The sequence below is a fragment of the Martes martes genome (assembly GCF_963455335.1).
Source record: "Martes martes genome assembly, chromosome: 1".
Taxonomy (NCBI): Eukaryota; Metazoa; Chordata; class Mammalia; order Carnivora; family Mustelidae; genus Martes; species Martes martes.
The window spans coordinates 54,179,669-54,202,961 of record NC_137888.1 but is presented as its reverse complement, the minus strand read 5'-3'; the positions used below and the strand labels follow the sequence as shown (position 1 = coordinate 54,202,961).

Sequence of the window (23,293 nt, the reverse complement as noted above, 5' to 3'; positions counted from 1 at the left end):
AAGAGCAATCTGCAAAAAGGAAAATACAAAGGAGACACATTTTAACCTCTATCGGTATTATTTTCATTCTCCAACAGCCTGATACATTTCTCACTTTTGGCTATATTTTGGTTTTGTGAGGAAACTACACAACTCAGTTAAAGAGGAAATGAATAATATGATTCCTGTGGTTTAGAGGGGCAGGGGGTAAGGGGACTAAGTGGGTACTGGAGCAAAAGTTGGGGTTTTAAAAAATGAAGAATAAAACTTTATTAAAAACAGATTTTAGAGGCGCCTGGGTGGCTCAGTTGGTTAAGTGTCTGGCTTCAGCTCAGGTCATGATCTTGGAGCCCTGGGATCAAGCCCTACGTGGGGCTCCCCACTTGGCGGACAACTGGCTTGTTCCTTTCCCCATTCCCTGTTAGTGCTCTCTCTCTCCCAAGTGAATAAACTCTTTAAAAAACAAACAAACAGGGGCCCCTGGGTGGCTCAGTGGGTTAAGCCGCTGCTTTCGGCTCAGGTCATGATCTCAGGGTCCTGGGATCGAGCCCCGCATCGGGCTCTCTGCTCAGAGGGGAGCCTGCTTCCCCTCTCTCTCTCTGCCTGCCTCTCTGCCTACTTGTGATCTCTGTGTCAAATAAATAAATAAAATCTTAAAAAAACAAACAAACAAAAAGCAAAGAAACTCGGATTTTAAATGGCCATTTTATCAGAAATTAAGCTTCTAGACAAGAATAGGAAAACTATCTTACCCCAAGAAAAACTCTTTGATCTAACCCATACCAAGTTTTGCTACTGTGCAACTCTTTGCACCATTTCTACTATAAGGAATGTTTTCTCTATCAACTTTTCTCTTTTCTTCCTCATCGAAATTCTGCTAAAAAAACTTACTGAAATGTGCCTCCTTCTCTTATTAAACTCATCTAACTTGATTTAGAAACACTCGTACTTATTTTGAACTCCCACTTTGTTCTTCATTCAAAATCACAGATTTATAGAGTTAGAACAAACTTTAAAGATTATCCAATATAACTCTCTCATTGAAAGAAGAGGAAACTGAAGTCCCAATTAGGAAATCTGCTCAAGGTCACAGAATTTGTTCAAGATAAAAGAGCTGAAATCAGTACAAAGTCATCCCTGTGTTAATTTTTCATTTTCACTCATCACTGAGAAAGTTTAAAAGGTAACATTTCTGAAGGAACTGGAGTTTATTCATTTAACATTTTTAAAACACAAAGCAAATCATTGACGCTCTTCACAGAATATAAAAATTCCATTAAAATTCACGTCATTAAATTCATTTCATTAAAATGACCAACAGTCATTCAACATCCACAATAAATATACTAAGCACCCACTGCCTTGACAGGGACCTTGAGAAAAAAGGCAAACAATATATAAAAACTAAGAAGGCATTCAGATGTACAAGAGAATTGGTAACAAGACCATAACATTCTCCTGGAAAGGTTTAACTCACCACACCACATTCCAACAGACTCTAGTGCTTAATAAAAAGAATACCATAGCTTGTCTTCCTCCTCTGTTCCAGTTGCCCTTTCATACCAACCCAAGGGAAACCTCCAAATAATTTACACCTTACTCTTGGGGGATGCAAGCTTGAGAAATGGGTGACAGTAGAGCACAACACAGATTCTAAACCACCACAAAATGTCCATGAAGTTTCTATACCTGGACTACAAGACATTTTCAACCTAGGTTATTTCAATAAAATGCCACATTCAGCTGTGCTTGAAAACTGCAGCCATTATCTTAGATCCCCTTTAACTCAAAACAGCACTTTTTATCCTATGTCTATCAAGTAGCCAGGACCTTTCTAATAGGTCAAGTTCTCCCAGTACTTACTTTTCAGATTGTGACTTCAGAGTAAGAAAAATCTTTCTCAAAAACCTCAACTAAGATTTACATAAGAGTATGTAAAATAATTACTATATTTATTTTATACTTGGGGAGCTAAGACGCAGAGATCCTTAAGGTCTCATACAAGTAACCCCAAGACATCTACTCTCATTCTCAATTCAACATTCCAGACAAGAGACAAAATCTCACCTGAAAGTCATCAAACAGGAGGTAGCATTTCCAACCCACCAAGTTATAATAATCAGTTTTATCAATGGTCATAATTTGGTGTTTAGGACTTTCCCCCAACCATATTAATCTTCTCTACCTATCAAGGATTAATTGTCACAAGTAGAGACTTTGAAGATTTCTTTTTCTTTTTTTTTTTTTTAAGATTTTATTTACTTATTTGTTAAGCAGAGAGAGAGACAGACAGAATGAGCGAGTGTGTGTACACAAGCAGGGGGAACGAGAGGAAGAGCAGGCAGAGAGAGAAGCAGGCTCTCCCTGAGCAAGAAGCCCTATGCGGGACTTGATCCCAGAACCCTGGGATCATGACCTGAGCCAGAGGCAGATGCTTAACCAACTGAGCCACCCAGACGTCCAGGACGATACATGATTTTCAAGAAAAGGATCTCAGGAAACAGAATAATAAAGTAAACCTGGATCTGTAAGTGCAAAAAATTTATTATTTTAATACACTCTTCCTTGTGAATATTTAGTTAATGCCAGAGACTTATCAACACACTTTTTCTCCCAAAATATTTACAGCAATAGTATCTCAACGAGACAATCAGTTTGCAGTCCTATAAGGATTTAATAAAAAGTGTGAACAGTTTTACATCACTGCACTCAATTTTACAGTTCCTAAAAGTCTTTTGGGACATCATTCTCAATACGCTTCTGGCTTTGTCCAATTCATTCTCTGGATTGATTTTCTTTGAGGAACTAAAAGCATTCAGCACTTTCCGCCAAACACCACACACACATAAAATTACAATTTTTTTCCATCTTGTGAATGAACAATATTGAAATATATCCCTTATCAGGTCAATCTTGAGATGAACACTCAATATCTTCCTCTAAGGATCAAAGGAATAATTTAAAATAAATAGGCATATTATCATTTAAGCTCTCTTATTAGCAGTCTCAGTACTGTTTATAGATTCAAATCTCTCCAAATTTCAATGTAAGATTACACTAGGTGTAGATTTTAAGACTTCAAGTTACAGACAGACGTTCGTATTACAGAAGCCAAAACTGAATCTGAATGCTTATTTCTATTTCTTTACACTACCCAAATCAAATAACTTTTGTTGGGCAACTGCAGACACTCAGCTGAGTCAATGAACATATTTCAGACAGCTGCTTCTTATTTGGGAACCTAAAACTATTTTTGCTTTAAGAAATGCAGGTTATACAAAGAGAAATAAAAATCAGGATCCGAAAAAAAAAGTTCCCACAGGAAAGGTCCTCATGTAGCACAGTTTGAGGATGAACAGCAATCTGAAATATATATGTAAATCTCATTTAACCAGATCACAGCTAACAGACACTCCTCAACTAACCACATTTTGGGAGAAACTGTTTTTAGGATAAAGAGACAAATTATAAAAACTGGTGAAGATCAATTAAAAAAAAAAAAACTCTCAGGGCATGCCTGGGTGGCTCAGTAGGTTAAGCATCTGTGTCTGGGTTAGTTCATGACCGCAGGGTCCTGAAATCGAGTCCCAAATTGGGCTCCCTGTTCAGTGGAGAGTCTGCTTGTCTTCCTCTCGCTCTGCTGCTCACTCCCCCTGCTTGTGCTCTCTCATGCCCTCCCTGTCACATTAAAAAAAAGAAAAAATAATAATCTAAATAAGTAAATAAATAAATAAATAATATCCTTTTTAAAAAAAACTCTTAGAAAGTCTTAGACAGGAGGCAGAGAGGTTGTTGGTGTTGACACTGAGCAATTCACTGGATGTCAGTACCTATACTTCTTTAGATCTCCACCCTCTTCCACATGGTGTGACTATGTGTGTGTGTGTGTGTGTATTTTTAAAAAACTGTACAATAGTTATTAATCATTAGAGTGATGACACTAAGATCATCCTTTCATTAAAGAATAAACTTCACTCTATTAACAAGAAATTCAGTGTACTAACATTTCTTCAATGATCTACAAATATCGAAAGCTTTCTAGCCAACTTTCACCCAATAAAAAAATTAACCAAAATTCTTCTTTTCTAAACATTCCAGTTTATCCTATTATTTTTATTCTAGGAAAGGTGGACAATGACATCATTTCTTGTATAGTAAAATTATTATTTGGTAGGAAATATCATCTCTTCCTACTTGCTCTTCGTTGATATAAAACACATTAATGACCCAAATTTTGTCAACTGACATTTTCTTATAAATTATCAGAAAAGAGCATTTTCTTTTAGGCTTTGATGAAGACACAGTTGTCTAATATATAATAACATCTTTATCAAACTCAAATTTAGGTGTACTGACAGAAATACAATTATGTATATAAGAATATGTACAAATACAGGTCTAATTTGAATCCATTCAATAATTCTAAAGAAAGGATAAAAATCAAATAAGGGATAAAACATTCATCTGTTCCCCATTTCCACGCCTCATAAGCCAGAGCTAGGAGTATAAAGACTTGGACTTCACAGTCAGATAATCTTGAGTATGGTTAGCTATCTAATTCAAAACCTCCGTTCATTCGTCTATAAAAATGGGCTAGTACCTACTTTATAGGATGGTAAGAATGGACACAGATAATACGGAAAACCCCTTCAGAGTGCCTCAACTATCCTACAAATATGTAGTAAATATTTTATACATAGTTAGTAAATATTTTATAAGACACATAAATGTATTTTCTTCCTTCTTCCAGTCCTTTGGTACCTCCTTACCCCAAGAGATGATTACAGAGCTTCTAAGTGATAATCTCCATTCCACACTAATGTCTATCTGTACACTTATTCAGAAGCATGCTTTGAGCCTTTCATTCTCCGAATCCAAACTCTTCAATGGCACTCTACAGTTTACTCTCAGAATGTAATTCTTTAGGTTGGCATTAACCTCCCTGTCTCTCCTCACCTTCTCTCCCCAACACACACACACACACACACACACACACACATACACACACACACACACACACATACCACCATCTGACTCCAAACTTCTTTGCCTTTCTCTGTATCCTAGAAGATGCATTCATGGCCCAGCTTCCAGCAGTTGGGTACTTCCTTGCCTCTCACTGCTTGCCCAGAGACCCCTTATTTAAAAATGCTCCTTCTCTCTTCCTCTCCATGCAGGTCAAATATGATCCTGGGCAGAATAGTATCTCTCCTCCAAATCTCTTAATTCCCTACAGCATGAACCATAAACTTCCTTGTGACCCTCTTCTTTTAGTGTCTCAAATGATTATACTAAATCCATGACCCTTGGCCTCTTATTATTTTAACCTCCACTCCATGCACTTCCACATCATCATCAATCATTAGTAGCCTGTTAATTATAGACAAGGGAGCCTTCACTATAAAGTCTCCTACTGAAAATCACAGATTTAAATCCTATAACTTGTTCACAGTTCATCCTCGCCATAACTATGAAGTCTAACTGGAAAGGAGGGGGTGAAGAAGGGTGGGGATCCCTCTTGGTCTGTGAAGTGCCCAGAAAAATGTAGAGGAATAAATAGGAGAACACAATCCCATCATGATTTCAACATCCTTACTAAGTACAAAGAGTAAAAGAGCCAGAACCTTTCAATGAAAAGAGTCTTTGAGATCATTTAAATGCAAATAATTTCCAACAGATCACAGAAAATCTCTGGCACAGCTTTAGAAGTGAAGTAAAAAGAAACATACTCAAATCGATCCTTGAGTAAACTCCGTTAAGAGCATCATAATGGCTGTCTTGATGGGCTTTAACCCCAACAGAACAGCTGACTGGACGGGACAACTCCACTGAGAGAAAATCAGACCCTCTCCTCCTTCCTGGTCCTGTGATCTACCTCATGGACTCAAGAGCTCCACAGCGCCACCTACCCTAGGTTCAGAATGGTTCTTAGCAAGGGCAGGTTATTAATTGATGAACACACGATACAGGTGGCAGTTAAAAGGGCAGCTTAAGACTTGCAGAAAAGTAATGCTGCCATCTAACCAATGTAAGGGTTAAGTAACAGCAAATAACTATAAATGGATGAAAACAGCAGCCAAGATAACTCTAAGCTCAAAACAAACCTTAACCTAAGGGCAATGATGCCATCATTCAAAAGAGACATGGTGCTTGGCAATATAGGGAAAGGGAGTAAAGTGTCCACTGGCTAAGCAGAAAAGAAACCTACAGATTCTGAGTAAGATTCGGAGGGAGAAAAATACACAGAATAAAACCGTATTTGTTATCTTTAACGGCACTATGTTAACTGAGCTTCCTTGAGGAGTCCTGATTCCTCAAGGCACTAAGGAACAAAAAAAAAAAGTGTGGGTGCTCTACTTTCTGCTCTACTGTTTTTATATTTTAAAAAAAGACTCAGTGACTTATTTTTCAGATTTAATAAAATCTAGTTAGCCCTTTAGAAATGTGGATTTTGCAGTTAAGATAATGAATGGTAACATACTGGGAAATTAACTTCAGGAAAATAGGCAACGCTAATCATTTCTTCCTCAAAATGACAGACCCATCTGAGTATTTCACTGTTTTTGTAAGCCAGATATAAACTACCAGACAAAATGAATATTGTCATTCCAGCAACACCTATATTTGAATAAAGCTATTCAGAACTATTTTAAGAAGATGCTTTTAAGTAATATAAATGCATAAATGCAGATTTTGTATAATCACACAATTAATTACAAGAAGCCCAACTCTGAATTTATTTTATATGTATTACTGACTTTGCTGTATAATAACACAGCAGTAAAAAGTAATATCTAGTTGAAACTTACTTCTTAATTTAGCATTCAAAAATGCCCCTTTCAATGAAAGTTAAGCCCATTCAAAGCACAATCTGTAATATATGTGCTTCCTAGATTCTGAAAGAAATTTTACACCAAATGTTTATATATATTCATAAACTTTGTACTATATTTAAGAATAATCCAACTTATTAACATGATAGTGTATTTTTCACATTTGCTGCAACTTAGTCATTAGAGAATATACACTTTTCTTTAAAAAAAAAACTTTAACTAAAACAAGAATACTAAAAGAGTAGTGTAGGTTTTCTAAAGTACTTTAAGCCTGTCTAAATTAATAAAATACTAAGTGAATTAGTACTACAAAAGAGACTTTTATAACTGGTAATTTAAAATATTAATGTGAATACTGAACAGGTCAAACCTTTTACATTAGTCAGAGACACAATTTAAGACTGGTTCAAGTGAGTAAAGTTTTCATGTCAGGTAATTTCTCCCATTTTCACCTTCTAAGCATAAAAGATGTTTCCCTGCATTCCTCAGGAACAAACAAACATAATCTGTTCCTCTAGAGATAGGATGGTATTAACTGCTTCTTTTGAGAAGAGAACATCTGGCATAATGTGTTTTTGTAGAGTTTGTCCAGTAAGCAGTTAGGAGGGGTGAATTATCACAGATAGTATGGCTTCTTATTCTTCATGGCTGGACAGCCCAGTAAATCTTGAGTCTTTTATGTGCATGGAGGCTGGAGGTGGGTGGTTAACAATTGGGCTTTCATAGTAAATAATTTAACATTAAAAAAAAAAGATTATTTTTTAATTCCAAATTTGATTCAGAATTATTATTACAAATAGACCCTTCATTAAAGAAGTTATCTTCCTTTTTCTTTTTTTCTTTTTTTGGTTACAAAATTCTTCTCTTGCCTTATTCTCTTCTTAACCTAAAATTTGTCAGACTTACACAGGATTTTTCACAAAGCAGATTCATAACATTGTGACAAGATTACATTGTTTGGTGTTCATGCATAAAAGTCAGAAAGAACCTGCTTGATCTTGGTACATAGTCAAACCCACAGGTCTATGGCCAGGACCCTTAGGAGTGACTGGGCAGTGCTTACAAATTATAGAAAGTTAAGATGGACTTTGTGCCCCCTGCTCCATGTAGTCTGCTCTCTGGTACCCTTTGCCTTTGATCCACAGAGTTCAGAGGCAGTCATAAAATGAAGTCTAGGGGTGGCTGGGTGGCTCAGTTGGTTAAGTGTCTGCCTTTGGCTCAGGTCATAATCCTGGGGTCCTGGGACTGAACCAGATGTCAGGCTTCCCTGCTGAGTGGGGAGCCTGCTTCTCCCTCTGCCCCTCTCCCCCACTCATGCTCTCTCTCTAATAAATAAATAAATTTGTTTTAAAAAAAAGAAAAGAAAAGAAAAGAGAAAGAAATCTGGACAAGTAACACGGTTAGAGTCCCTGCAACAGCTATGAGAAGACGGAGTGAAAGGAGCTGAAGAGTCCCGAGCAGAGAAACCAGAGGAGAAAGAAAGGGGCAACTTGCTTCTTCTAGCACCAGATGACTACAGACCCACCTGACCCCAGGGAAAGGACCAACAGTAAAAATCAACACTGACTCAAAGATGGTAACTGGACTATGAGAAAAGACATGCAGTTAAGTCATACAGCAAATAACAAAGGGGAGGACAAAGTGCCCTGGACACAGTTGTGGGGCTGGAGGAGGAAGAGGAGGAGGAACGAGGGGGCAGAACTTAAGGTTTTTACACTGAACAATGCCAGGGCAACCTGGTGAATAAAACTGGGAAGCCAAAGGTATTCAACACACTTTTACAAAGAACGATATAAATGTATTCTTACTCTAGAACAAATCAACCCTAAATAACAAAGGGAGGAAAGGAAAGTTCAGGAAGGGAAAGTTCAGTGTATGCCCCACCTGCTGTGGTTACAGGAGACAATGACTGACAGGTTGCTGTGATACTACAGTCATGGGCCTCAAGCCCAGTGAAGTGGATGGATTCGGGTTTTGGTAGTGGCACCTAGACATCCAGAGAGAAACTAATCTTCATTTCAACTGAAGACAGAATACAAAATGCTGGAGTCAAAAGGAACCTTACAGATCACTGGTCTACTGCTCTCATTTTTCAAAAAAAAAACAAAACAAAACAGAGTGAAGCAAGAAAAAATAGCTGCTTATGGTTTAGAAAGCTACCCATGGGCAGAAGTGTTTTCAGTACACATGATTTCTGCCCACTGTGTTTGGGGAAATTACTGCTGAGCAAGGAAAAGACATCTCAGTGCTTTTCAGACATTTTTATCATTCCTTTCCTCATTCAATGAACATCTAATGAATAGTAAGTCCAAGGCACTTGGCCAGATCCTGGTACACTCCTGGAAAGTCTCTGAAAATTAATGTGATAGGTAATGGCAACTACTCTGCCTGAGGACAGGCAGAATACTGAGATCGACCAACTAACTTTATGCACCACCAGGTACAGAGTTATCATAAGGCTGGAAGAACTGGGATATGGAGACCAGAAGGAGTGGAGAAATATAATCACATTCAAAAGAAGCCCTGGCTGAGAAAAACAGAAGTGGGTGAAGGTCAGAAAAGGGGAGAGAGTGGAAATACAAGCGGAGTCATTTACCCGAGCTTTGGGGATTTTCACAACAGAAAATCAGAACAACAACAACAAAAAAAAAGCAGAACAAAACACAGGTTAAGTCACTGCAGCTTGCAAATGGCCCTCTCTGGGTCACTCTTTGTCTCTCTCAACTCAAATTAAGGAAAAAAGAAATCAGTAAAAGATGTGTACATTTCTCTGCCCAAACTGTCTTTAGAAGTCAGGAACAGCTAACAATTTTCATTTAACATGAGAACATCACATTATTATGATGTGGTTTTCTTGGGAGAAAAAACTTAGCTAGCAAACACACCCAGCTATTTCAGGATGTCTGACTTCAGTGGGTTTGAGAAAAGGTACAAGTGACAATTGGAAAACTGTGACAAAGAAAAGCTGCTGCTGCAAAGGATAAAACTAATTTTAAAAAATAGCTCATCAGGGTTTATTGTTAAGTGATGTTATTTGGAAACTTACGAAATTCGTTCAACAAAAATCTTGGCATTTTAAGGAACTATAGAAAGACACTTATATCGGGCTAGAGAGAGTAAAAAATGTAACAAGCTCTATGGAAATCCATTTGCCATTCTCGTATAGAGTTCTGGGGCTGGGCATACCCTGTGACATAGGAGCTACACTCCTGAACGTATATCCTAGAGACAGAATATGTACAGTAGGGGTATGAACAGGATTCCCAGGAATTTTCCCTCTCCAGCTTTATCTCTAATAACACAGTATCTGGAAATAATCTAAAATGGCCATCAAAAGAAAGTAGATAAACTGTATTATTTTCAGACAATGATGATAAGTGATTTACAAGTATAGGCAAGGATGACTCTGAAACATGATGCTGGGCTGAAAAAGGAGAGGCTGCATAAGAAAACAGTATTATAGTACTTATATAAAATTCAAAGACAAGCAAAAACTATGTAGGCGATACATAAATATGTGAAAAATATGATAAGGAAAAACCAGGAAGTAATAAACTCAACATCTAACATTGGGCAGGCAGCGGGGCGGGCAAGGTTAAAGAGAGGCAAGGGACGGGCCAGGGACAGCTCTATCTTCTAAGTCAGCAGTAGGTACTCAGGTATTAATGTTAATGTTATTCTTTATATCTTACCCTACATTATAAATATTCCCTGTATATACAGCATTTTTTGAATACAATGGGGTTGCTTCTATTTTTAAAAAGCTCTCAGAAATTACACTGTATTTTACTAACTACTTTAAAAATGCTTTTTAAGTGTCTGCAAGTAACAAGCAGTACCTATCATGCACTCAAGAATTCAAAATATCACTGAATTCACGTTAACAATTCTGAGGTCAGTATTTTCATCCTTAGCTTCTATCTGAGGAAACAGATTCAATGTTCTGTGGGTGACCCAATGTGACAGCTAGCCAAGGTTCCCAGCTCTGAAAACCACAGTGGGTCTGTAGGGTAGGACTACCTAAGATATAAGGACAAAAATAAATTTCTAACACAAACAACAAATTTGTTATACTGATTTACTATTCTAGCTCATCCTCTTGTTCGCAATGCATCCCTAGATCATATTCTAATGGCATATCCTAGCTTTATGGCATATGTACTTTATTATTTCATAGTCACAATTTACCCTACCACTTATTTATGCAAAGTCTCAACTTGGCTGTACTTCCTTTCATAACTTGAATTTCTCTAAGACTGGGAGCTAAAGCAAAGTTCGCTATTGGTAGGCTACAACTTCATGCTCTTATCTCATTACCCTCAGGGATTCCCTTACAGGCAAGCCAACAGGCTGGCTAAGCCCCACAGAAATTACTCACTTCCACCCTCTCTTTCCTCATCTTTCTTCCAGCCATACTTCAAACCTAATTTTAAACTTATGCAGGAAACCTGATTGATACCACCTGGTTTCCTCTACTCCCTTAACTCTGGGCCTCTGCAGCACACAGAACAACACGACTCATCTACGTAATTATTTGTCAACTTTTTCTTTTGTTGTTGTTTTCATTTGCACGTGCCTCTAGCCTACAAGAACCTCTACTGAGAAGAGTTTATAAATTTCTTTCTTCTGAGCTATGCCCTGACTCATTCTTCTTTGCCCAAAGCCTGGCCAGCTGTGCTCTGTTAATAGTAGTCACTTAGTAAATGCTGATGGACTTACTACAGGAGAACAATGCGCCTCTGGTATTTCTCAATATCCCAGGGAATCCTCCACATCTATAAACATGCTGGAGATGATACCAGGTACCGCTAGAGGCTTGGGGTCTTCCTGAGGGTGCCTGGGACAAGAAAAACACAGAGAGAGACCAAAGACAGTCAGGAGAAACACAGAGAGAGGAAACATGGAAATAAACAGAGAGTAAAGTGTAAGAGGAAGGAAAGAGTCAGGAGTTACAGAGAGATTAAGCAGCCAGAGACACTCAAGAGACAGGGAAGAGGTTGGCCCTCTCACTTTGGCCTGGAAACGACATTTATCATGTAACAGGTGTCGTCGTGTTACTACGTTTATGAGATAATATCCATTTCAGAGTTATTTCTAAGGTTTTTCTGACCTTATTTTATCACCTACTAAAATTTGTCTTTATAGTCTTATCTTTGGAGATACACACACACACACACACACACACAGACACAATCCTCAAAACAACACAGCTGTAAATTAAAAAAAAAAAAAAAAACTTTTCCCAATTCTCCAATTTATAAAATGGTTACTTCAGAGGAGTAATGTGATTTGTTCAAGGTTGTAAAGCAAAAACATGAGAACTGGGGCCTTGAATCTCTGGATTCCAAAACCCAGTGCTTTTTCTGACATCCCATGTTCTCTATTAGAAATGAATCCTATATAAATCATAGAAATCCAAACTACACATTCAAAGTAAAATTTTCTATCTTTTGGGATACTGAACTACTGAGGTTACTCACTAGGAAACTAGTTCAGAGCTTCCTTTATTTTAAAAATCTATCAGAAAAAGTAAGTCCTAATGAAACTAGACCAGAATGATAAAAAATTTCAAACAAATGAAATTAAGTGACTGTGACCTGACAGAATTTTAAGATTTTAAAAAAGGGGCTAGAGTTAGTTCATTGCTTTCACAATTTGGTAATTTCAAAGTCTTAATGATTCAACACATTTCAGCTGAAAGGTTTAAAAACTTCCACGTTTCAATGAATTCTTTAAATCTAAATCTAATACTAGTAAGCTTGTCTCAAACTTAATCTGTCATAATGGCTCATCTAAAGTATATACTGCATGCAATCCGATTTCAGGGTACTATAGTAGAAACGATTTAAGGCATCACTCTTTCTAAGCCTTAGTATTTTTCTCTTGAGGGATACTTAAACTCCTCTAAATAATCATGCCCTTTTGAAAGCAACGTAATTGCCAGAAAATCTCCTTTGATACAAGGGTAAGCATGTTATTGGATTTCACAGCAAGACAAGATAATAAGAATACAAAGAAATTTCTATTTAGTTGTGCACTGATAGACTGTTCTATGTTCAGTAATTTTTAAACCACAAAATTTTCAAATAAAACCTAAAGTATAGTACTGCTCTGCCCTCTAGTGACTAGCTAGGTTTTGCTAACTACGTGCTTTTATTTATTTAAACTGCTTTCTGAGCAATACTTAGAATTTTTCTTTTAATAATATAATGGCTGCTCTGTCACCATGTGGAGAGTGATGAAGAGTACCAGTCAAGTTTTCAGATACATCTTGTGATGTGAACACAACATAGGAAAGAGATACGATTTATTTACATAGGGATGGTATACCTCAGTCTTACCCCCCTCCCACAAAAAAAATAAATAATCTATTCCAGTCCTTATTCATATTTTTATGCAATTTATTTGGAAACGTCAAGGAATTCCACTCATGTTAAAAAACTTCATAAATTTCATAGCTATAAATTCTGAATTGGTTAATTCCATTATTTTGGGGACTGAGCTATCAAGGTGAGTGGTACTATATATACACCACACAGAGATGAACAATTCTCTACTAACAGAGCAAAACTATGCTTAATATAAAGCTATACTGTTCATCATTTACCCTTAATTATTCAAGTGGCACTTGAGGATTTTCCTGAACCTCAGTGTTGTCACTAGGAAATTAACTGTGACTTTATATATGGAAAAATTAATCAAGGACCCAGATAAAACGAGTTATTTATTATACAGAGATGCATCCTAGTATGTCAACAAAAGGAGTTCGTTTCCCTCTTAAACTGCCACAAACTTCCTGCAAAGAACTGATGCATTTCTAGAAGAGCATTTCTACTCTAGTCCCAAACATTCTACTTCTGTGTCTACACACACCTATGTAAAAAATAAACATCACACCTGTAAAAATGGTATGTAAAGGATACCTGAACATGGTGAGGCTAATCCATGGACAGTATGGTGGTGTGGTTAGGAAAACCAACCCTGCAGCCTGACTGTAAAAGTTTGAGTTCTTGCTCTGCAACTTATTGGCAGTATGATCTTAGGCAGATCATTAACCTCTCTGTGCTTCAGGTTCCTCACCTACAAATTGTGAATAAAAAAGACACCTACCAATAGTAGTGTTTTATATCTTGACAGGTATTGGGGGTTACATAGGTGTACACATTTATCAAAATTCAGAGAATGTACATTTAAGATTTGTTCATTTAACTGAATGTTAATTTCAGATCAAAAAAGTTTTACATAGGGTGCCTGGGTGGCTCAGTGGGTTGAGCCTCTGCCTTCGGCTCGGGTCATGATCCCAGGGTCCTGAGATCGAGCCCCACGTCTGGCTCTCTGCTCATCAGGGAGCCTGTTTCCCCTCTCTCTGTGCCTGCCTCTCTGCCTACTTCTGATCTCTGTCAGATCTCTGTTAAATAAATAAATAAAATCTTTTTTTTAAAAAGTTGTACATAAATAGTGAACTACAGTCAATAATAGACATCCTCAAGTACTTATGAGAGGGGTGGTAATGTCTTTACTTGCTAGTGAGTCAAAAATAAATCAATGATGGATAGGTTATAGAGCTGTAATAACATGAAAATGTTAATGGTCAAATCTAGGTGGTGAGTATGTGAATGTACAATGATATTTAAAAGGTTCATAACAAAATGTTGAGGGGAAATACATCCACCTCTCATAGAGCTGATGTGAAGATTAACCATATATATAACAGTATTAAATACACAGAAAAGTACCTGACAAGCAACAATGGCAAATAGCAACATATTAAGCAAATAAAAGTGCTCTCTCTTCTTCCTTAGTTGGAGGGGAAAACATAAGAAAATAATGTACTGAGCTCCCAAACCAGAGTGAGTAGTTGCTGTTAAGAGTGTTAAAGTTCAACTTTCAAATAATTCATTTAACTACATGGGCCACATAGAGAACACAGTCTTGAAAGAAAAAGCTGATTAGAATCCTGCTCTCTTTTTAGTAAGCCAAAAAGTTCAGACAAATTAAATATTCTGAGTCTCAGTTCCTTCATGTACAAAATGGGAATAATGAGACTTACACATTTAAGAGTCACTGTGAAGATTAGAAAAAATACACTCCTACACACGTACACAACAGAGAGAAAAATGCAAATGATGACAATTGCAGTTTTCATCATTATAATCATTACTGCTAACTTATGGTGAATCTTGTATCCCCTTATAACTATTTTCTGCTGATGGAAACAAAAGTGGCCACGTATCAGATTCTCTAGAAATTTCACATACAAGTGGCCTCCTACACCAAAGAGTTTTCGACAGGATCTTTAGTAAACCAGTGGGCCCTATAGAAAGCATCACTGTACTTTGTGTAAAAGAAGAGCTGGCAATGACAGGGAATTCATTATCTACTGCAGTGTCAATTATAATATAAGTCTTATGGGAGAGGTATTTACAAAGTAGTTTGCTGATGATATTTTAAACAAAGTCATTTCAGTGCATTTGAGAAAATGGTATTAGCAGCTGGGTAAGTTTTGATTTGAAACAGTCTGAGATAAAATATCTAAAGAAAAGAATATTAAAACTACATTTATAGAAGATGAGTTCTATGCTCCCAGGAAGTGGCTCTCTAAGTCATTATAGATTACTCCACAAAAACAGTGGCCTAACATACAGTTTCAGCAAAAAGAAAATCAAGAACGTGGCAATAAGACAGGGAATACTGCTAATGCTATACAAAGTGGCTACTGACTTGATCTCTGCACAAAAAATGCTTTCTCCAGAGGACCCCCAAATCGCCTAATCCAAACACTGTTTGGGGGCATTTAGAGTTCTCTATATTTTTCGACATTTTTGTTGAAAATTCTTCCCCATCTTCTTTGGTACTGTACTCTTGCTCACCCCCTTGCCCCCCCCACCAAAGATCTGATTTTTTTTTCCTTCCTTTAGACTTCTCTTAAAAAAGAATAGGTAGGTGTTTTCCAAAGTTCTGTCTTTGCCATATTTTCTACTTTTACCAATATTCGAACTTTAAGCTCTACCTCTCTTTCCTGAGTTCTATTTATCTTTAGCCTGAATCTCTGCCAAACCCTTATCAATCTGTAACTATATCCTATACATAATCACGTGGATGTCCTCTTTGCATTTCAAATCCAATCCATTCTAAACTCTATCTCCCCCTCCCCAAAATCAGTTTCTACTACTCTCTACTTCTGGTAGCTGTACTATCTGAACACCCATGCTTAAATTAAAAACCTAGCTTTGACTTCCTTTTCAACACCCTCACTTCCTCCTTCCCTCTTATGATCCCTCCACAGTCCCAGTACCAGGTCAATCTGTTGCCAAAACCTACAGATGAGTAATTTGGTTCAAGTGACAGGGCAGAATGTGTATTCTTTGAGAAACACAGTGAAAGCTAAATTTACAATCACTAAAGACATGCAGACACACATACAGAAGCCGAACAGTAGCACGTATCAAGTGTTTGTGAAAATCTTCATTGAAGGAATCCTTAAAACTGAGTATCAATTTATGGGGCGCCTGGGTGGCTCAGTGGGTTAAAGCCTCTGCCTTCGGCTCAGGTCATGATCTCAGGGCCCTGGGATCAAGCGCCACCCCCCCTTGGGCTCTCTGCTCAGCGGGGAGCCTGCTTCCCCCTCTCTCTCTGCCTGCCTCTCTGCCTACTTGTGATCTCTCTCTCTCTCTGTCAAATAAATAAATCTTAAAAAAAAAAAAAAAAGGAGTATCAATTTTTGCCCTGCAAATTGGAAAAAAGACTTATTTGATTCTATGAGTTGAATATCTCAATCTAAAATATTTTAAACTACATCCAGACAGGGTATAACCTTCATCATGTCTCTCATGGTGGTCTCATGGTGGTTCCACCCAGAACAATTTCTTCTTTACTAGGATTTGCCAAAGTCCCTTAAATCAATCTTTCCAATACCTACCTCCTCTTTTCCCCTCCAATCCATCCCTCTAATTGCTTCTGCTCAAAATTTTCCAGTGGCTCATTTACCTTTAAGGGGGAAATAAATAAACTCACTCTGATATTCAATGCCCTCTTACGTCTGACTTTTTTTCTAGGTTTCCCATTCTACCTTTATATACATGCACTCCAACTGGCAAAAGGGATCTAATTCACTTTTTCCAGACTTCTGTATTTTTCCCTCTGGGTAGTCTTCCTTGATATTCTTACCTGAGATTTAAAACCTTCCTCAATTCTTAATGAAGCTTGTCCCTCTTTCCTGTTTAGAGTTCCCCTTCTATTATCATAGTGCGACTATGACACTAACACATTGACTTGCACGCTGTAGTTCCAGCAAATATTTACTAAACAAACAGAGGAACAGAAAATATATTACTTTACCTTTAAACAAAACATTTTTCCAGTAAAATTACTGAAGGCAGTTCACATTCTAAAAAGAAATAAAACAGAGCTGAAGAAAGAGTGCAAACACTCTCATAGGTGGGCCAGAAAGGTTTAGAATTTCAATATACACTAATAATTTTAAAAGTATATAAGCAGTCTATAAGATCCATGGTTGTTATGGTTAGAATGCACACATATTCAAGTAGGAAAAGAAAAATTGCTATAAAAAGACCACAAACACCTAACATACATGCTGACAGAGCAGATTTTAGAAGGAATCAAGGTATTTTCATAGATGATTATCCTCAAAACAAGTTTAGATATATTAATTAGAGATGTCCAAAGTTAATAAATATGTTAATTATAGTCATATTCAAAATTAATATACCTACTGATATTAGATAAAAGACCAATTTGTATTAGTTCATGCTCATGTGCATGCAGATGTAGAAAAATATTTTCTTCTCTTAGATCAAATGTGAAATGCTAAGCCAGTGATCTAAAAATGAAGAGAAATTTTGCTTTTCTAATTTATGAATAAACTAGCAGAGTCAGCTCATGACTGAATTAACCATTTAACTAAAAATTTTAAATTTTTTATCAGGTTAAGATAATTTATGAAAAAGGCTCTCATACTTTAAAAGTCATTAAGAATTCACAATACATTTCCTTACTTTGTTAAGATAATTACAGTCTAGGAAGAAAATTATGTAAATTATAAAAATTTACTATTATGCTTACATAATTTATTTGTTTGAGGTAATAATTTTGTTAATACCAAGAGTATAAAGTGATAATAGTCCTAAAATAACTATAATCCTCCAAATGACAGATGACTTATCTCTTAATACTTTCATAAATTTCAGCTTTGATTGGGCTTTAATAAAACTGCAAAATTAATTGGGGGAAGTATAAAAATCAAACTTCTATCACATATGATTGTGTAGAAGATATTTTAAAGTATCTAACAATGTAAAGAGCAAACCTTATTCTTTCCTAATGATTTAAAGCAAGTCCATCCTATATTCAATAAAGACTTCTGATATAATAAAGACATGCATGTTGAAGCTGGATATTTCTCTTGTTGTGAATGGAGACCAAAAAACTTCCTGAAATTCAATTTCAAGGAACAGTTAAGAAGCAAAAAAGTCCAAAGTAAGCTTTTGGCTTACTATCCTTTCTGCGAACAAACACGTTTTCTTCACAGTGCCTGCCAAGAGCCAGACTGGCACTGCCCCCTCCAGCACTTTTAATCTTCACTACAGCCTTCAAAGATCAGTATTCACCCCATTTCACAGATGCATCTAGGTAACTTTCCAACATTGCAATCACAATAAAAGCCATCACAATTAAAAGCCGAATCAGATTTAGTCTTGAGTCCAGCTCACTCCATAGACCACGTTTCTAAGAGATCAAGCTACAGCTCAAACAAAAGTGACACATTTAAATCCGTTGTCCATAAGCAAACCTTTAAGTGTTTGCCTATTCATATTAATCTCCAGGAAGCAACAGTCATCTAGAGGCAAGAATAAGAATGTTTATAAGCAATATGAAGTAAAACTTCTAGAATACTTTTTCCTAGACACATCATAACTCAAATGTGTGAAATATTTTATTATAATAGAAATAATCCATAAAAAATTCTGTGACTGTGATGATTAAAACTCATAAAGAGAGACAAAACTGGGACACCTCTCCCATCAACAAGATATATTAGAAGAGCCTTATTAGAGAGATTTATCTTATGTTCTCCAAAAAAGTGACACCTCTCCGTGAAAAATAAAGAACAGCAAAACCCACCACTTTAACAGATAACAACAAAACTTGCAAACCTGAAAACTATCATTCTTTAAGTGTTCACATTACCAAATGAAAGATGGACCATCTGCTTTGTCAAACGTAACAAAAACCACCAGAGATTGTCTGCAGCTACTGATTTCAAACCTCCCTATCATCTCTTTTATATTAGAATGGACCTAATACCAAGAACTAGTAACTGACAATGCTGAAAACACAGCAGGTATTCAAAACTATAGGAAGGGCACAGTTCCGAGTGTCATTCTGTGTCCATCCAGGTGGTGCCGTGATATGGATGGACGGATACCAGGGCACGTGCTACCCTGCACGTGGATGCGCCTCCCATTCTGCAGGTCTCGGTGCCTCTAACCTGGCAATTCACCGTCACTGGAATTAGTGTGGCAGAACTCAAAGTGTTTAGGACAGTGTTCATCAGATAAATGGTAGCTTTTTATTATTTAAGCCTCGTTCAGAAGCCAGTTCCTTCCCATCTGGTTGGCTCTCTCAAGAAACTTGTGTTCTGTAAGAGCCTAACGGTAATGTTCAGTGCCTCAAAACATCACCTGGAGTGGAATACTTTGTGCCACGAAGAGACCTTTGGTAATAAATGATCTTAGAGTAAAGGTGAAGGAACAGTGAAACAGTTATAGAATTCAGCTGCTTTTTAAGAATAATAATATAACCAAGGAAGAGGCAGAACAACTGCAAACTAAACTAACCAATTTGTGAAAGTCTAAAGAAAATCAAAACACAATATTCTTATCCACATCTTCATAGATTAATTCAAATAGAGAAATGCCCTAAAATTACCACCACCACCACCACCACCACCACCACCACCACAAGAATAAAACACCTAAATGTGGACTTCAGCCTACTTTTTTGGTACACATTAACTGAATCCAGGGACCAGGCTGCATCTCTTTAAGCCCGGCTGAACCAATCTGCCTACCCTAAATCTCAAGACATTCACATGCACTCCACTCATAGGGCCACTGACTGACTGTTAGAGAAGTACTTGGCCAAGGTCTTAAGGAACTCTTGATGACTCAATGCACACTATAAGTGAGTCAATAGGCACCCAGAAGTTTTTTGCTACTCATTTTAAGTTCTTCAGCCCTTTAACACTTATTGATTATGGGACTAACTACCAACCTAAAAGCACAGAGAGACTTTAATTTATTTTTTTTTATTTTATTTTTTTTTAAAGATTTTATTTATTTATTTATTTATTTGTGTGTGAGAGAGAGAGAGCGCGCGCGCGAGTGAGCACTGGCAGACGGAGGCAGAGGGAGAAACAGGCTCCCTGCCGAGCAAGGAGCCCAATGTGGGACTCGATCCCAGGACGCCGGGATCATGACGCGAGCTGAAGGCAGCTGCTTAACCAACTGAGCTACCCAGGCGTCCCAAGACTTTTATTTTTGAAGAACGGCTTCTCTCCCTCAATTCAGACTGGGAAAAATAATTATCTGCAGGTAGACCAGGAGATGCTTATTAATGGCAAGCTTACTGGCATACAAGATCAATGAAACATGAACGCTGGTAATAATAAATTACAAAATGTTTCCTAAGCAACTTCCATGTGCCAGAGGCTGTTTCTAGGTTCTGGGGATGCAGCCATGAACAAAACAGACTCTCAAGTGTAAAATTAAGTCCTTTAGCTCTCGGAATAAACTACATGCATATACTCATACATACTTACTATTTATACTTACACGTGTATGTACAGAATATCCAGTAAATGCAATATATATTTTACACTAAAATGCACAGAAATTCTGACAGCTATCTTATGAGAAATTTGGCACCATTAGATCCACTTACTTTCCTAGAGAAATGCACTTCTCTATAACAGAGATCAAAGAGAATACCAATGTCAGTATAAAAATCCTTAATTTATCCATCATTTCAGGGAAATACTAATGCATGGAGTGAAGCCACACCTGAATTTATTTATGCTGTCCTTAACTAGTAAACATCGTAATCAGGAAACTGATTTATACTGTGGAGAAGAAATACATTGCTGAAATTTATTATGTACACAGCTTTTGAGTTTGTGTCATTCTTGTAAATAGTTTTACAGTGAAACTGAAATCAAGAGTAGCTAAGAGTTAAAATACCTTTCAGTCGATTAAACTAACATCCACAAAATTAGATTGCTACTTAAAAGCTTATCCTTTAATAACCTGTAAACACACAAGGCGAGGTGATAAATTGTACAAATCTATTTAACATTATTTTTACACAAAGGTGTTTAAAGTCTCCTAAGTTTCTTTCTCTTTTATTCTATTTTCTGTTTTAGATAGGTATCAAATCATCAGAAACTGAAAACATTCAACTGATAAAACAGGTACACTTACACAAAATTCAAAGATAAAACTAAGAAAGTTAAGTTGAGCCTACGTCAATATCCAACAAGTAAATGTACTATTTACCTGTCACTAATCCTCAACATCCACCAACTGGCTTACTACTAGAAAAGTATGCTACTGTAAAGTAGAAAGAAGTACTACACAGATGGTCAGTGAGCTGTATTTGGACTATTATTTGAGTAATTCCAGCAACCATTACCTAACTTATAAGCTGGTATCCAGAGGAAAGAAGGGAAAGGAGGAGGAAGGAAAAAAGGGATAAAGAAGGGAGTGAGGGAGGCAGGACAATAAATAGGTACATATAACACATATAGGACTCCGTGACTTCTGTTGGCATTATTACAAACATAGAATCTTTTCTTTCGGTTTACCAAAATCTTAAGTACAGCTGGTCTCTGAACAATATGGATTTGAACTGCGCATGCCCAGGTCATATACACGGATTTTTTTTTTTTTTGATAAACACAATACAGTACTGTAAAAGTTATTTTCTCTTTCTAATGATTTTAATAACATTTTCCTCTCCCTTGCTTATTTTATATAAATACAGTATAGAATACATAGAACACACAAAATATGTGTTAACCAACTTTATGTTACAGGTAAAGCTTCTGGTCAACAGTGGTCTGTCACTAATCAAGTTTTTGTGGAGTCAAAAGTTACACACAGATTTTCAACTGTGCAAGAAGTGTTGCTCCTAACACTGGCCTTATTCAAGGGACAACTCCATATGCCATTTTCCTGTTTGAATTCACAACTGATTAATAAAGTAAAAGAAAATCATCCTAAAACATGTGAATTGGCTTGATTATAGTAAACAGAAAGAGATATAATCAAAAGAGTAACTGAGTTATTCTTCGACCTAATTTTCAAATACATTATATTCCTAGAACCAACGAATACATATGGAAAGCAATTTCCACTGATGTCATTCCTCCATCATACAAATCACTGATTGTCAGTTCTTAGACTTCATTCTTTCACTTGTATGAAACTCATTTCCATGCACAGTGACTTCAAAGTGGAAGAAATATGAATTCAGTAATTTCAAATGCCTCCCACCTCAAAGATCCAATAATATTTTGAGAATTTTAGACTGTAATAAATGAGGTTTCCTTGTTTATAGAGTCACAGAAAGTTTTGTTTTTGGTTTTTTTTTAACTTTAACTTCACTCTTTGGTACAAAAAAAAAAAAAAAAAAAGAACTACTTCTGTTATGAACGGAATTAGTTGCCCTCATATTCGTATGCTGAAGCCCTACACGGCAATGTACTTGGGAGACAGGCCCCTAAAAGTAGATAGAGGTCAAGCAAGCTCATAGGGTGGGACCGTTCTCCAACAGAACTGGTATCCTTTCCAGAACAGAAGAGACACCAGAGCTCCCTCTCTCCACATACAGAGAAAAGGCCATGAGAGCACACAGCAAGAAGTGGCTGTCTACAAGCCAGGAAGGGAGACCTCACCAGAAACAGAACTTGCCTGCACCTTGATCATGGATTTTACCCCCAGAACAGTGAGAAAATAAATACCTGTTGTTGGAGCTGCCCCATTTGTGGCATTTTGTTATGGCAGCTCCAGCAGACTAGCTTGTCTCTAAAACTGAAGAGTTTAGATTTTTTAGGTAGTTTTACACTACTGATAATCCAACTGAATGAGTAACTGATGGTAACAAAGATGATCCATTTATAAAGAGAAGAATATGAAATAATTTGAAGAATAATTTACTCCCCCAAATTATTTTACGTTTTTCTAAATTAAACAAATGTAACCATCATTTTACAAACAGCATACAGCTTTGAATCTTAAGAGACTGTCAATGTTGTGGCTGATTCTGAGAGTATGAGGAACAAAGTCAACAGAGAAGGGCTTGAGGGAGTCTAAATAACTCAACCCTCATTGCAAAATAGTAACTAAAAATTGTGAGATAGAAATGCTGATTCTTTTGAAACCAAATAGCATTTGCTCTACATG

The 23,293-nt window shown here is 36.8% G+C and overlaps 1 protein-coding gene across 5 annotated transcripts in view; it reads right to left on the bottom strand.

Annotated features, from left to right (window-relative positions):
- Positions 1–23,293, bottom strand: part of BBX (BBX high mobility group box domain containing) — a 275,536-nt gene that overhangs the window by 135,878 nt on the left and 116,365 nt on the right. The window contains exons 5-7 of one of the 5 annotated variants that reach the window (XM_080823290.1): positions 18,622–18,669; positions 17,151–17,199; positions 11,532–11,649 (exon numbers count right to left, since the gene is read on the bottom strand). The exons of the other annotated variants lie outside the window; for them this stretch is intronic. The gene's annotated coding sequence lies outside the window, so the exon portion shown is untranslated. The remainder of the gene's footprint in view (positions 1–11,531; positions 11,650–17,150; positions 17,200–18,621; positions 18,670–23,293) is intronic. 5 annotated transcript variants of the gene reach the window in all.